Source organism: Ixodes scapularis, unplaced genomic scaffold, assembly GCF_016920785.2.
Source record: "Ixodes scapularis isolate PalLabHiFi unplaced genomic scaffold, ASM1692078v2 ptg000712l_1__unscaffolded, whole genome shotgun sequence".
In the NCBI taxonomy this organism is placed as follows: domain Eukaryota; kingdom Metazoa; phylum Arthropoda; class Arachnida; order Ixodida; family Ixodidae; genus Ixodes; species Ixodes scapularis.
In genome coordinates, this window is record NW_024610026.1 from 284,374 (window position 1) to 298,966 (window position 14,593).

A 14,593-nucleotide genomic window follows, 5' to 3' on the forward strand; every position below is an offset into this window, starting at 1 on the left:
CTTTCACCGTGCCATTCCCGTTCGAAGCGCCTCGGCAGATGCTCCACGCCGAGGGAGTCTGTGTCGTCCAGCCGACGCTTTGTCGCCGTAGCGTCGGCTTCCATGGACGTGAGGACCTCGTCTTGCTTGGATACAGCAGGATCTCGGTGCTTATTTGTTCCCTCGGGGTCGCTTGAAGTACTCTTTACTGTCTTGGGAATGGTGTCCTGGGTCTGCTCGGGAGTTGTCTTCGGAGACGGTTGTGCGGTAGGCGCTTCCGGTGACGCCTTGCTTGAAATCCCGCTGTCAATATCTGCCTGGCTGGGCGCTAGCTGCACTGGCGGTGGCACCGGTGCTGCGGCCCGCTCGGTCTCGTCTTCGTCCATTATCAACTCGGACGTTTCCGGCCCGGTGTCGCTGCCAGTGACGCGAGCGTATGTCCTGACACAGTCTCTTTTTTCGTGCCCGAAACCTCGGCATTAAGAGCACCAGGGCGCCCTACAGTCCCGCCGAATGTGACCCGTGCGCCGGCAACGGAGGCAGATGGGCGAGCGCCCGGGGACCACCACCAGTACCGAGCCGCCAAAGAAGCGGAGCTGGTGTGGCAACTTTTCCAGCGATACATCTTGGCGGAGGGTCAAGGCGACAGTCAGCGTCGTAGATTCAACGCCGACGAGCCCGTTCAGCTTCCAAATCTCCCGGACGACCTCCTTCACCTCGCCGTACGGCTCGAAGGCGCGACGGACGGTGTCGACGGGCACGTCGAAGGTAACCCAGTGAAGTTTCACCTTGATATCCCGCCGGTATGGGTCGATCACTAGGCAGCGCCGACCCTTTACCTGAAGTTCGCCGGCGTGAAGCAGCTTGCTCTTGGCCTCCGAGTTCTTCATCTTGGCGAGCCAGACATGACCCATCTGATACGCCCCCAGACCGGCCAAGTCTTTTAGAACCCCCATTTGGTTTAAAGGAGGCACAAAATCTTCTGCCCTGTAAGGCCGACCACCGGTGTCACAATGCAGCACTACGCTGTTCTTCATTATTTCTCCTGTTGGCAGCGTCGGCAAAATAACAGAGTCATCCCGGGCGGCGTTGCCCTTATCCGAATCACCCCGGCCAAGGCCGGTTGTTATCGCCGCTCCTGACGAGCGATCCATCGCACGTCCGCTCTGCTTGGCAGCCGGAAGTGGACTGGCCTATGCTACGCCACTGGGGGGCTCTTTAGGAGTCTCTCACACATTCCAACCCACTCAGGAACAGTATCCTGATGTGCATAGGTACTACGTATTTCAGTCACAAATTCTATAAAGTATGCCTCAACCGGTCGCGGGTTAAGGTCCGCATGCCTCACCACCATCCGCGAACACCAGATGCTGTACAGGCCAATCAACGTTATAAGGTCGTACGGTACAAGTTCCTGTGAAGTAATCGGAAGAAAACGGATCGAATGTGCTGTTATTTTTAGGTATTTTTTTAAGGTTCTCTGCAACACGTCCCAAAACAACAGGGCATCCCAACAGAAAATAAACACGTGCTCTATAGTTTCGGGAGCCTTGCACAGCAAGCAATTAGTTGTCCAAGGAACAAAATACCTTTCTCATGAAGCCACAGTTTCACGGGGAGCGTCGAGGTATGAAGTTTGAAAAAAAAGCTTTTGGCACTTGGCTGGATTGCCATTCTCTTGACGCGACAAAGAACATCCTGATCGGTTTCCTGGTTGTACAGTGCACGATACAAAGGCTCCGGAAAAAGGGTGTCATACAGGGTGTTGGACAAAGATTTTCTAGTTATGGAAGGCAAATATTCTCTGGAAGAGCGCACGGCCAAAAAACGGTATGCTTCAACGTCCTCCTTTAGAAATCCAACAATTCTTGTTGGCTGCTCGCCATGACTCGAGACCAAGAAGGAAGGCAAGTGCCCGGCCAGTTTCGTCTGAAACACCGCGCGCATGAAAGGCTGTTCAGTATCCCGTAGGAAAATGAATCGCGACACGACCTGCCGGACAAACAAATGCGATAAACCTAATCCCCCTAAAGGAATACGGCGGAGGAGGTTATTTCTTCTCATTGGATCCCAGTTCGATTTCCAGATAAATGTGGCACATATTCTATGAACTTTCCTCATTACACTTTGAGCACAATGTAACACCTGAAACACATACATGAGCCTAGCAAGAAGAAATATGTTGCAGGCCGTTGCTCTAGCAAAAATTGATAAGTCGCGGTTTGGCCACCGTGATACCCGCTTTTTTAAATCAGCTGTGGCTTCGGACCAGTAAACACTTGGATTGCGCATGTGCTGGAGTGGTACACCGAGGTACTTCGTAGGTGTTGAACTCCACTTGATCCCTTCAAACTCTGAGGGCTTTGTGGCCCATGTACCGTGCCAAAAGCCTGCGCATTTTTCTAAATTTACAGCCGCACCGGTAATTTCGCAAAAGTGTTTAACTAAATCAATAACGCTGCTTACACTTTTTTTGTCTTTGCAAAAAACTGCTACATCATCAGCATAAGCCAATACCTTGACTTCTATGGAGTTAAGCGTGAATCCATGAACGTTTCTGTTGTTAGCAACGCTCAAGCAGAGAGGCTCAAGATAAAGCGCAAATAATAAAGGCGAGAGTGGGCAACCCTGACGTTCTGAGGACATTACAGGGATGCTGCAAGTTACACTACGGTTTACAATTAGTCGCGTAGAACAGCCACTATATGCCATTCGTACGCCTTCATAAATAACATCTCCAATGTTGATGTGCCGCAAAATGGCCCAAAGAAATTTATGGCGTACGCGGTCAAATGCCTTTTCTAAATCAATCTGAAGCATGGCAATCTGATTTTTTTCTTCTGTACAACATTCTAAAATGCTTCTGGCTACATGAACGTTCGTTTGGATCGTCCTGCCCTTTATGCCACACGTTTGGTGGTCACCCACCAATTCGCAAATTACGTGCTGTAGCCTTCCATTGAGTATTTTGACTAATATCTTATAATCTACATTACATAGACTTATTGGTCGATAACCTTCTACGCGTCGTAGCTTGTCGGCGTCCTCTGATTTTGGAGCTAGCACAGTGTGCGTTCTAGAAAAAAGATAGTGGTAATGATTTTCTTTTATAAGATTCCTCTATGACAGCGAGAAGAATGGGAGCGAGTACTTTTCTGAATTTCTTGTAAAACCTTGAACAAATCTCGTCTGGGCCTGGAGTTTTACCACCGGGCAGGTCGCCTATTGCCTTTTCGACTTCCTCCAGGCTTATGGGTCCCTCCAGCCATTCCTTTGTTTCGTCATCTATTCTCGGCTTAAAAGACAGCAGTTCGTCAATTTTGTCTTCTTGTCGTTCTTGTGTGAGCTCGAAAAGTCGTCGATAATGGTCCACAAAGGCATCCTCAATGTTTGCTCTGTCTGTAGCTATGGTACCATTTCTCTCTATTTTGAGGATTTCTTTGGACAAAGCATACCTTCTTTCTGCTATCAAGGCCTGTTTAGTGGGTTGCGCACCACAGAGAAACCGCTGTGTCCTCGAGCTTATCACAGCGCCCTCGTATCGCTCTTTCTGGAATTTCTCGAGACGCGATTTGACATTCGCGATATCCTTTGCTCCCCAACCAGGGCATTCACATTCAGCTTCGCACAAAGTGCGTAAATCCTTCTGCAGTTTTCGTTCTTCTGCGCGAGCGTAGAACTTCAGCGTGCTCGATCTCTCGATTGCTGACATTTTTACTTGCTCTTTGAACCGCTCCCATCGTTCCAATGAACATGTCTCATTCTGCTCTGTTATTTTCCTTAACAGGTCATCTACTGTAGCTACAAATGTTTTGTCTTTAAGTAGACTGGTGTTCAGCTTCCACAACCGCCAATTAAACTTTGCCTTGGGAATTTTGTTTTCTCCAATTGCGACCTTTATGAGGCAGTGGTCACTAAAGAACACTGGTTTTACACAATAAGAGATAATGTAATGTACAATGTCAGCAGAAACATAAACACGATCAAGGCGTGCGTGCGAAGATTCTTGAAAGTGCGTAAATTGAATTTTTTTAGTTCCCCTCGATATGTGGAAAATATCTTCCATATTGTTTTCTGCTATTATTTCACTCAGACGATTTGCACTGACATCGTTATTACGCGTTATTGGAAATCTATCACCTGCATCGCATACACAATTATAGTCACCGAGTAATACAGTGGTCCGATTTGATTTGATGTAGTGTGACATATCGTGGAACAAGGTTCGCTCACTGGCTTTACACGGGGCATAGACACAAATAATTCGCCACTGTGTATCAAACAAATCAAAGTCACATATTATAAAACGTCCATGAGCATCGGTGATGAGACTTACATCAGAGAAGGGGACAGATTTCTTAAGGAACAAAAAACAGCCTCTTGCCGTGCCAACTGCATGCGTTACACATACTTCGTACGAAGTAAGAAAGGGTTGTAGAGCCTTCGGAACTTGCTCTTCCTCCGACATTTTTGTTTCTTGTATGGCTAAAAAGTCTACTTGCTCTTCGTGAAGCAAACGTAATAGCTGATACTGTTTACGAGTAGAATTTAAACCTCTAATATTGAGTGTACCCAGCGTTAAGCAGTTAGTAAAGAAAAGTAGGAAATTTGGAGGCAAACATTATTGGGGCGGAGGAGGAGGTTTGTAATAAAGAGCGATTTACAACAAATTCACGCAAAACTTACATAATTCATAGCTGTGGCGACAAGCACGAGTAAATATTCAAATAAAGTAAAGAACTGTCGGTAACTGTTCTCTACGTGAACACAACCACCTACTGCGAGGTTTGCTCTCGTTGGCCATCCGGTGGAGTTCGGGGCTTGCGTTTCTTTCTTCCTTGTGGCTTGCTCCAGTCAGGCCCTTCAAGGTCGGGGTCTTCCTCCTCGACGCGATCTAGCGGTAGCTTGAAGGGATCCGAGCTGTCGCCCATTTCCGAGTCAACTTCGGTGGCATCGTCTAAGGAGAGGTCGTTCCCGTCGACTCTCTTCTGTCGCTGGCTTTTAGAGGAGCCTGGAGCGGCCTTGACGATGTCTGTGCCGTTTCCGACGCAGGCAGCTGTCTTGTCAGCTTCGAGAATCGATGCGGTGGTGTCTTCGTCTTGCGATGCGCCTCGTTTGTCAGCCCCTTAAGGTGTTTGGGTATGGGTGGTGGTTGGGTGCCCAGAGCCATCTTTGATTTTCTAAGCTTCTTCTTCATCGATGAAAAATTCAGAGTTGCCTTCCTCGGGAGCCGGTCGCTTTACAGTGGCGTACGTCCGGATGCAATCCTCTTGCTCATGACCAAAACGATGGCGCTTGTCACAGCGAGGGACGCGACATTCTCTGCGGATGTGGCCTGTTCTCTTATATCGAAGGCAGAGAGGCGCTCTTCCGGGGACAAGAACGAGAACGTTGCTGCCGAACAGACGCAGCTGGTGCGGGAGGTTTTCTCTGGTGACGCCTTTCTTTAGGTTCATTCTCACCAGCCTTGTCGTCGTCTGAACATTCTGGAAGCCTTCCGCCCTCCATGTGTCGCGGAATACTTCGTTGATTTTTCCATATGCCTCTAGGGCCCTCCGCACTGTGTCGTCGCTTATGTGAATAGGTATCCAGTGCAGCCGTATTCGTACCTCGCACTCATCGGGATCGATGAGCAGGCACCTTTTTTCCTTCAGCACAAGTTCCTTGGCTTCCAGAATTTTTCGCTTCGCTGTCACGGAGTTGAAGGTGAAGAGCCAAACATGGTTCATCTGGTACGCGCCGGCCCCAGTGAGGTCGTTTAGAACGCCCTGGCGTTCCATTTCTCCTCGAAAATCGTCGATCTTGTACGGGCGTCCGGTAATGTCACAATGAGCGAATACAGAGTTCAAAACTTCAGTACCTGTAGGCAGTGACGGCAGAAGCACTCGGTAGGTATCGTGGGACATTTCAGCAGATGAACCACGGCCGGTGAAAGCCGTTGGAGACGGTCCACGGGAGCTCATTTTTTTGCGACCGTTTCGAACGGCGTCCTATGCTACGCCACTGCTTAAAAAACTCGATTCCACCACTCGTTTTATACGAGATGCTTCGGTTGCAAATGCAGTTAAGACTTCAGCATGTTATGCAAAGCACTCGTACATCACTCGCCGTACTTCAGTTCTACTCACCTGCCATGTAGAGTACTTTCGCGCCGTAGAACGACCCTTTGTTCGCGCGTCTCCGGCCCAGTAGGCCTGGTACACCTTGTCGTCTTCAACTACAGCGATAAAGTCCCTTACATCGTCGGAACTTACAACAGGCTGGGTCTTATCGAGTAGAAATTCTACTAAAACATAAGACATTGTAGAGCCCGTGCAGGATCGACAGGTTGGAGCAAGCGGGCAAACAAAACGAGTCGAGAGCGATCGTTCATGATAGCTTGGCGAAGCCTCCATGGGCGCAGCGAAGTGGCGTTTTTGGCGTTTCAACGGGCTTCTAATCAAGGTTGTCGGTCGGCTGCGTGTCATATCCCTTACATCAGCAGTTTTATGGGCTCACGTCCCGAAATCGTTTTCTTGTGCATAGATTATTTTTCGTATTCATAGATTTGACGAAATAGTGGTATCCGAACGAACTTTACGTCGTTCGACCGTTCGTCTGTCTGCACGTCAAAGCTTTTTGACGTACAGTCAGAGCCAATCGATGTACAATCAGAATCGCCACCAAGACATCTTGATGGCATTTCGTGGCGGCCGACTGCCACCAGGAAACCATCAGAATAACTTGTTGGCCAATCAGACATGTTTGACGTACAGTCAGGCACAGTCAGCGGTCCACTAGAAAACATTGACTGCCAAACAGGGTTACATTAATGGATTTTTCCTTCGGGTAGTTGATCATTTAGCAAAATAGAACAACAGAGAGCTATAGGCTGATTTTGGAGTAGCCACAACTATTCTAAGAACGCGAACCACTTCACAATGGCAGCCACGAGCGAGAGTTCGATATTCTGTACAGCCCGCCGATACAGCCCAAAGATGGAGAGCGCAACCTCCCGGTTTGTCGTCTGCTAGCGGAGTCGGGCGCGTGCCCTCTCTCTCGTTTTACCCCGCCGAACCCGCTGAACTTCCCGGATGTGTGGAGAGGGCGCTGCGGTCGAACAAAATGGTGCCGCCCAGAGAGCGCTAAATGGTATGGTCTATAGGCTCCCTACGGGAGCCAGAGTTGCGCGTTTGATTCCACGTGCCGCGTGCGGCCCTCGCCGCTATTCGCCGAGATCCGATCACGTGAGGAGCCGTATCAAGTGTCGTGCAGCAAAGTAGACGTTGCACGCGCCACGGCGTACGTTCCCGGACTTTTGAGCGCGCCGCGCGCCTCGAACGCGCGGCGCTGCTATTTGCCGAATTCAGTCACGTGAGGAGCTGTATCCACATGCCATGCATGAACGCGCAACTCTGGCTCCCGTAGGGAGCCTATACAGCAACTCTAATTTAGTTTGATCTCGGTGGACGCGAGCGGTGCGGGTTTCAGGGGTGAGAGAGAGAATAGTTATTTATTTACAGTCATGAAGAGGTCAACCTGCTTAAAAGCTGATTTGCTACTTCGTAAAGGAGAGGGGGGTAGGGTGTGTGTGTGTGTGGGGGGGGGGGGGGGGCAAGGAAGGAAAGAAAAAAGAGAGAGAGAAAAAAAAGGTTAAAAAAATTATATAAAATAATACGTACTTACGATATATACATTAACTTCTATAGCAGCTTGAATAATCGAGTATGAGAGAGAAAATTAATTAGTGCTTTCGTGGCCTTATGTGCGTCTCCAGACATTGGCCACGGCCCAAGAAGGTGGTGCAGTTCAAGTTTTTCATTTGGTCCCAGTCCTGGCTGTATTTTTAGCGTCTTTCTTTCAGAATCGTATTTCTTACATATATACAATAGATGGTCACTGTCTTCGGGTGAAGAACATGAAGTGCACATGGGTGATTCTTTCTTGCCAATAAGATGGAAGTATTTCTTCGTATATGCGACGTTTAGACGCAGTCGATGAAGTGTTGTCTCTTGAGCTCTTGAGAGGCTTCGTGGCAGGCAAAATTCTAATTTGGGGTCAATGTGTTTTAGGTATTTGTAGTAGTAGTGTGGGTCTGTTCATAACGACGATGTTATTTCCCTGCCGATTGTTTGAGTGACGGTTTTGGAATCAGTTCTTGAAAATGGAATGAGGAAAGTAGCAGTTTCTTTGTAAGCTTCTCTGGCTGCGTTGTCAGCACAAATAGAGAGATCATTGAAGAAGTCGATAGGTATAAATATCTCGGTGTCGTACTAACTTCCGATATGACATGGATTAATCACATTAACACAATTTCTTCGGACACAGCAAGGACCCTTGGTTACATCCGGCGTTGCTTGAATGCTGCTCCTCCAAAGCTTAGGAAACTTGCATACGAAACCTTCATTCGACCAAAATTGGAATATGCATCTACAATATGGAATCCGCACCAAAATTACTTAATCACCCGACTGGAAGCAATTCAAAACCGAGCAACCCGCTACATTTTATCAAACTATGACTATAAAAACAGTCTCTCTGCCATGAAAACGAGCCTAAATTTACTAACTCTGGAGGTACGCCGCAAGGTTGCACGTCTTTGCTTACTCCATAAACTTTACCACTACCATCCCACTGTTCGAAGCTCATTCCTGCGCACTCCCGCACGGTCATCTCGTCGGCTCAATAACTCTTACAATTTTCAACGTATATCGGGTTCCAGTAATGCCTTTAACAAATCATTTCTCCCACTAACAATTGTGGACTGGAACAGTCTTCCAGAATCACTCATTACAATAACTGACCCTGTGGTTTTCAAAAGCTCCATCATGTCGTATTTTTCCACACCAAGTTAAGTTTTTTAGCTACGTTGCATGAGAGTGCGTTCTTATGCAATTTTAGCTACGTTGCATGAGTGTGCGTTGTTATGTAATTTTTATGTTGTTGTTTTTTTCATTTCTTGTATAATTTCTTGTGTTGCCCCCTCCTTATGTAATGTCCTCGACAGAGGACCCTTAAGGATTAATAAATGAAATGAAATGAAATATTTCCAGTAATCCCTCAATGACCTGGCACCCACTCGAGAACTCTATTGCGCCCCTTAACCAAAGCTTTTTGATGGACCTCCAGGATTGCGTGAATAAGTTGTATGTTTGGACTTTGTTTACGAAGTGAAGAAAGAGCTAGAAGAGCAGACTTAGAGTCGAAGAATATCACCCCTTGGTGTGGATTTTGGAGAATAATATGCTGCATGGCTGTTCTGATCGCCGCGAGCTCTGCAGCAGTTGAGGACGTCAAATTACTTAGTTTTGTTTTAATAGTTGTTTTGGTTGATGGAATATATATACCGATAGATGAGGAGGTTAGATCTGGTAGACCCGTCCGTATAAATATGCACAGATAGTGAATAGGTTCGATATATATATTCTAAGGCTATTTGTGTAATCACGGCGATTGATGTCTCTGCTTTCTTTCCTATACCTGGAATGTTCACTATAATTTCTAATGGGGGATACATCCAAGGCGGAAGTGTCGGATTCTGTGCAGCCTCAAATAAGTTGGGAAGGTAGTCTTCCAGGAGCGTAATGATTTTGGAGAAGCTAGAGGAAGGTTTAGATTCAAAAATTTCCTTAAGGGGGTGATTCGTATTGCGAGTGACATGTCGAGGGTGAGTTCTGATTGTTTCTTGAGTTCTTAAGGCTGAAAGTAAAAGTGCCCTCGCCTCAGCGAGTGTGCCGTTCTTAGATGTGCATTTGGGCAGGCCCATACAAGAGCACAGTACTTGTGCCTGGGCACCTTCAAGATCTTTCATAACTGTCCTTGAGGCTCCGTCCATAACTGGTAAGGTGTATCGTAAGAGTCCTACAAAAAGAGAGTTATAGGGGGTCATCGTTGCCGAGACGAAACAACCCCACCTTGTTCCGCTTATCATTCGGATTATTTGAATGAAAGAGTTTAATTTATTTTTGAGTCGTTTAATATGAGGGCCCCTTGTGAGATATATGTCAACAGTTACAACTAAAAAGGTGTATTCAGGAACATAGGGTATCGGTGTCCGTTCCACATATATGGGATATTTACTGGAATCCTTTTTTGTAAAGGCAACGGCGGCTGGCTTTAGAGGAAGTATATGTTGCCCACGAGACTTGAGATATCTTATGACAGTGTTAATCGTTTTCTGTAGTTGTGCCCGATTTATGTATAAAGACTTGCTCGATACCCAAAGACAAATGTCAGCAGCATATAGAGATATATGTACTGTGTCTGGAAGAAGCTTGAGAAGACCAATGAGCGATATATTAAAAAGAATTGGACTAAGAACACCCCCTTGGGGCACCCCTCGTTTTACTTCATGGTGTCCTGTGTCACCGTCTTGTGTTGAAATGTAAATTTTTCTTCCCTTAATGTAGTTAGGTATCCACGTGACTACAGGTCCTTCAAATACCATGTTTTTCATGTCAAGAAGTATCGCATTGTGTTCCACTGTATCAAATGCCGCTTTGATGTCAATAAAAAGAGCGCTTGTTTTCTTTTTCTGTATTTTCATCTCTTCGACACTAGAAACCAAACGTAGTGCATTGTCTAGGCTGCTTTTTCCCCGGCGAAATCCCGACAGTTGGGGTGGATATAGGCCCCTATTCTCAAGGTCCCATTCGATCCGCGTAAGCACCATTTTGTCCATTATCTTTCAAATGCAGCTTGATAGTGCGATTGGTCGATAGGAATTAATATCAAGAGGCGACTTTCCAGGCTTGAAAATAGGCGGGGCACGAGCTACCTTCCATTCATTTGGTATAGTGCCAGATTCCTATGATGTGTTATAAAGGTCCAGTAAAAGACATCGTGTTCTTTCACCAAGATGAGTTAAGGCACAATAAGTAACTCCGTCTGGCCCTGGAGATTAGTTAATTTTGCATGGTGCAAAGACGATGCCTCTTTTCGTGCAAAGGGATATTAATTAGCCTACAAGCATGTGTTATTTGATCGGTGATGCTGATACTGTATTTAGAGCTTGACGTGTAACAGATGATCTTTGCACAGTACTCATCTGCCACGGCGGTTTCTGTGAGTTTTTGACTCAAGGCAGTGAATCGGAAGGGATGCAATTGCTGCGGTTTAATACGAAGGCTTTTCATCATTGGCCAAATGCGTGTCAAAGGCTTTCTGGTATCTAGGCTTGCGCTCTTACTTCTCCATCGTTTCTTCGAGAGCCGTTGAACGCCGTTGAACGTGCTTTTGCACTCGCCGTGATGCTCTCAAGTCTTCAGAATTGCCTGTTGTTCGGGCTCTACGTTCTGCAAGACGGCGAATAGCGCGAAGCCGTTCATATTCGCTATCATCAGCCTGCGAAATCACCATTTTGTACGACCTTGTAGCTTCTGATTTTGCGGACGCAATGACGTGCGCAAGGTCTTTAGTAGTAGCGATCTCATGACACTTTGTTTCTAGTTTTTCTTGGAATTTTTCCCAGTTAGTGTAGGATAAACTTGTACCCAGTTTTGTGCAGTAAATTTTGTTTATTGTGATATAGGTGGGGACGTGATCACTTCCGCAGGTTTCGATGTCGGCAAACCATGATGTCTTAATGGCCAGATCGGCAGATGCCAGTGAAATGTCTAGTGGGCTACTCATCGTCACTCCCTTGAAATACGTGGGACTTCCGTCATTGAGAACCGTAAGATTATATTTGTCGGCCAGATCAACTAATGCTCTTCCTTGAGTATTCGCCTTTTTACCGCCCCACATTGGATAATGACCATTAAAGTCGCCTGTCAGAATATGTGGGCTTGGTGTCTTTTTACTTAATTCGTCTAGTCTAAGCTTGTCGAATGCTTTACCTAGTGGAATGTATGCCGCAATTATTGGGAAAGAGATCGCTCCTTTGCGGACACGTGCAGCAATGTATTCGTTAGTTTGGTGCGGTGAAACAGTAGGCAAAAAGAAGGTGAGATCTTTCCTAATTCCAAGAAGTAACCTGCATAAACCCAATCTTCTCTGGGAATAAAAGAGCTCATAACCTGATAGTCTTATGTGTGAGCCGACTCGTGACTCTGATATTACTAGAACAGGAAAACGATAGTTCAAAACAAACTAGCGAAAATTTGATAAGCTATTATGTAGACCTCTTGCATTCCACTGAAAGATAGCTGCTTGACTACGTAATCTTTCAATGGACTCCATGGGCCTACTGTGTGAAAATGTTGGTGGAGGCGTGTAATTGACGTGTATTTATTGACACCATAGCTGAATGAGTGAAAGGATGTAATCAAGAAGTGTAATTAAAGCTGTTGCTATAGGAGAGTGCCAAGTGAGAAGAATGCTACGAATAAACGTGGCCACTGTGTTCAGTGTGGTCCCAAGCTCGGGGGAGAGGGACTCGAGGGCGGACACTTCTCTCGCGATCTTCTAGTCTGGTCTCTGGAATTAATATTATCCGGAGGCTCGCGATGGGGAAGGATTGGACACTCCTTAGCGTCATTGGGCTTATATGTTGGTGTGTTAGACGTGTTTGATTTGTCATCTGAAGTAGTACGACCTGTCATTTCTGTGTTACCTTTTCTCGATTGGTATTTACCCTTAGCAGAGAATGTGCTGGACACTTCTGTTGAGTTATGAGCAACGTGGTTTTGATGATGCCTACGTTCAGTTGTGTCAGGTGGGTTTGCATCCAGTTTTTCGTTTGAGGAGAGTATGGCTGATCTTGCGGACTTGTAGTCCACTCCAGCGTTGTTCTTGGACTTGTATACGTTTTGTTCAAGTTTGAATTTGGGGCACTGACGAGATTTTGATTCGTGATTTTTCCGCCGTTTATACATCTAGGGTTTTTTGTGTGGCACTTGCTCCTGTCGTGAGCTCCACCGCAGCGACTACAGCGACTTGCTTTCAAGCAGATGCCACGGATATGACCATACAAACTGCAGTTCGGGCACTGTCGAGGTTTTTCAATGAAGGGTTCAACGTTGTACCTCGTGTACCCGATGATGACGTAGGCAGGTAGTGTATTAGTGCTGAATACTAGTTTCACAACCTCTGACTTTCCAAGACGGCGAAGGCAGAGAACGGGAGCTGTAGCCCGAACTGAAGGTTCTAGCTGGACGTCACTGATGTCTTCCTGCACTCCGTAGATGACTCTCTTGGCTGCTTCACGGGAGTGCGGTGCGTAGGCTTGCACAGGTATTCCTCCGACGCTTTCAAGTTTAAGTAGAGCTTTCGTTGACTCTGTGTTTCTGCAATCAATTGCGAGAAGGTTCAGTCTTCGATTTGGCCTAACAAAAAGTGACGCCATCTTGTGCGGTCATTTCGAGTTTGTCAGAGATCTTTAGGAGATTGATTTTCGCAAGCAACTTGTCGGGATCTGGGGGCTTCAGAATCGCGGTGAGAGTAGGCTGAAGCGGTGCTGTTGTGATTACGGTCGCGCCAGATGATACGGAGCTGATGGCGGAACTTGGCCTCTTGTGGCGCTTTGGAAATAGGAAGGCTTCCGGTAAGTCGTCAACCTTACCAGAAATTTCTGCGCAGGATGAAGCGGCGTCTAAGGCCGTCAGACCTTCTATCTGGGGCACTATGTTGCACGTTTTGGACTCCCAGGAAACTAAGGAGAAGGAAGTGACGTGAAGAACGCTCTTAGGATGTTGATTGGTGGAGTCGCTGATGACGCGTTGCGTGGTGCTGCTAAGATACGCTCATTCACACCTACGTCACTTCCTTCTCCCTATTCTCCTAGGAGTCCAAAACGTGCAACATAGCCCCCCCTAGTTGTCGTTCATTTCACATTCAGCCGCATCTGGACCCGGGCCAGTCACAAGCATCGTAGAGCCGTCAAGTGTTGATCTAGGTGGCTGTCTTGTGTTTAGAAAATTTTATTTACAACAGTGGTGTCATGCCCAGAACAAAACCAAAACCCGAAAACGCGCTATGTACAGTATATACAGGCTTTCAAGCTAGCCAACCCCGTGCCTAAGGCGCGGGCACGCGCCCGCTGCTCGGCAAAGCGCCCGTCCGCTTGAGCTTGTAATCTTTTATATTTGCCTGAATTAGCCGGAGTAGAACAATCAGCGTCTTTCCACCAGATCACTTCGTCGTCGTTCCCCTTCAGGGGTGAGTATCCCAACTGAGCGTTTGAGTAACTTTGAATAGACCGCTTGAAAAATTTCTCACTGTTACGGTCAACCTGAGAATGCCGGAAGCTGGAGTACGCACAGGAAACACCAACAAGATGACACGTCTATAATTGATATAGTATTGACTCCCAACAGGCTCTATAAAATGAATAGGCACCATTTTTATGTAGTATTTTGGGCACGCTATCTAGCAGTATTTTGAGTTTGAGCGTAACAGGGCGTAATATTTGAAGGGGCTAATACATCTCTTTTAGGCCATCTCGAGAAATGCGGCACAAACCACGCCGCCTAGAGGGTTTACAGCACGACCTGCTCTAATCATGACCTGCCCAAATATGGCTACCTATATGAGACACTGTCGCCTTCTATAGGCATATTTAACTTATAAGTTTGGGCCGAAGCTCATGAAGAGCACCGATTTGCCTATCACGGCGATGACTTAGCGCATTTTTCGCCGGCATCCAATCGGCGGGCTTCACGAACTTTCTGGTTCAACTTTCTGTTTGACGAGTTTA

At 46.8% G+C, this 14,593-nt stretch overlaps 1 pseudogene; it reads right to left on the bottom strand.

Moving 5' to 3' along the window:
* Nucleotides 1-4,754: 4,754 nt before the first annotated feature.
* Nucleotides 4,755-5,486, bottom strand: LOC115311941 (annotated as a pseudogene).
* Between the last annotated feature and the right edge of the window lie 9,107 nt (nt 5,487-14,593).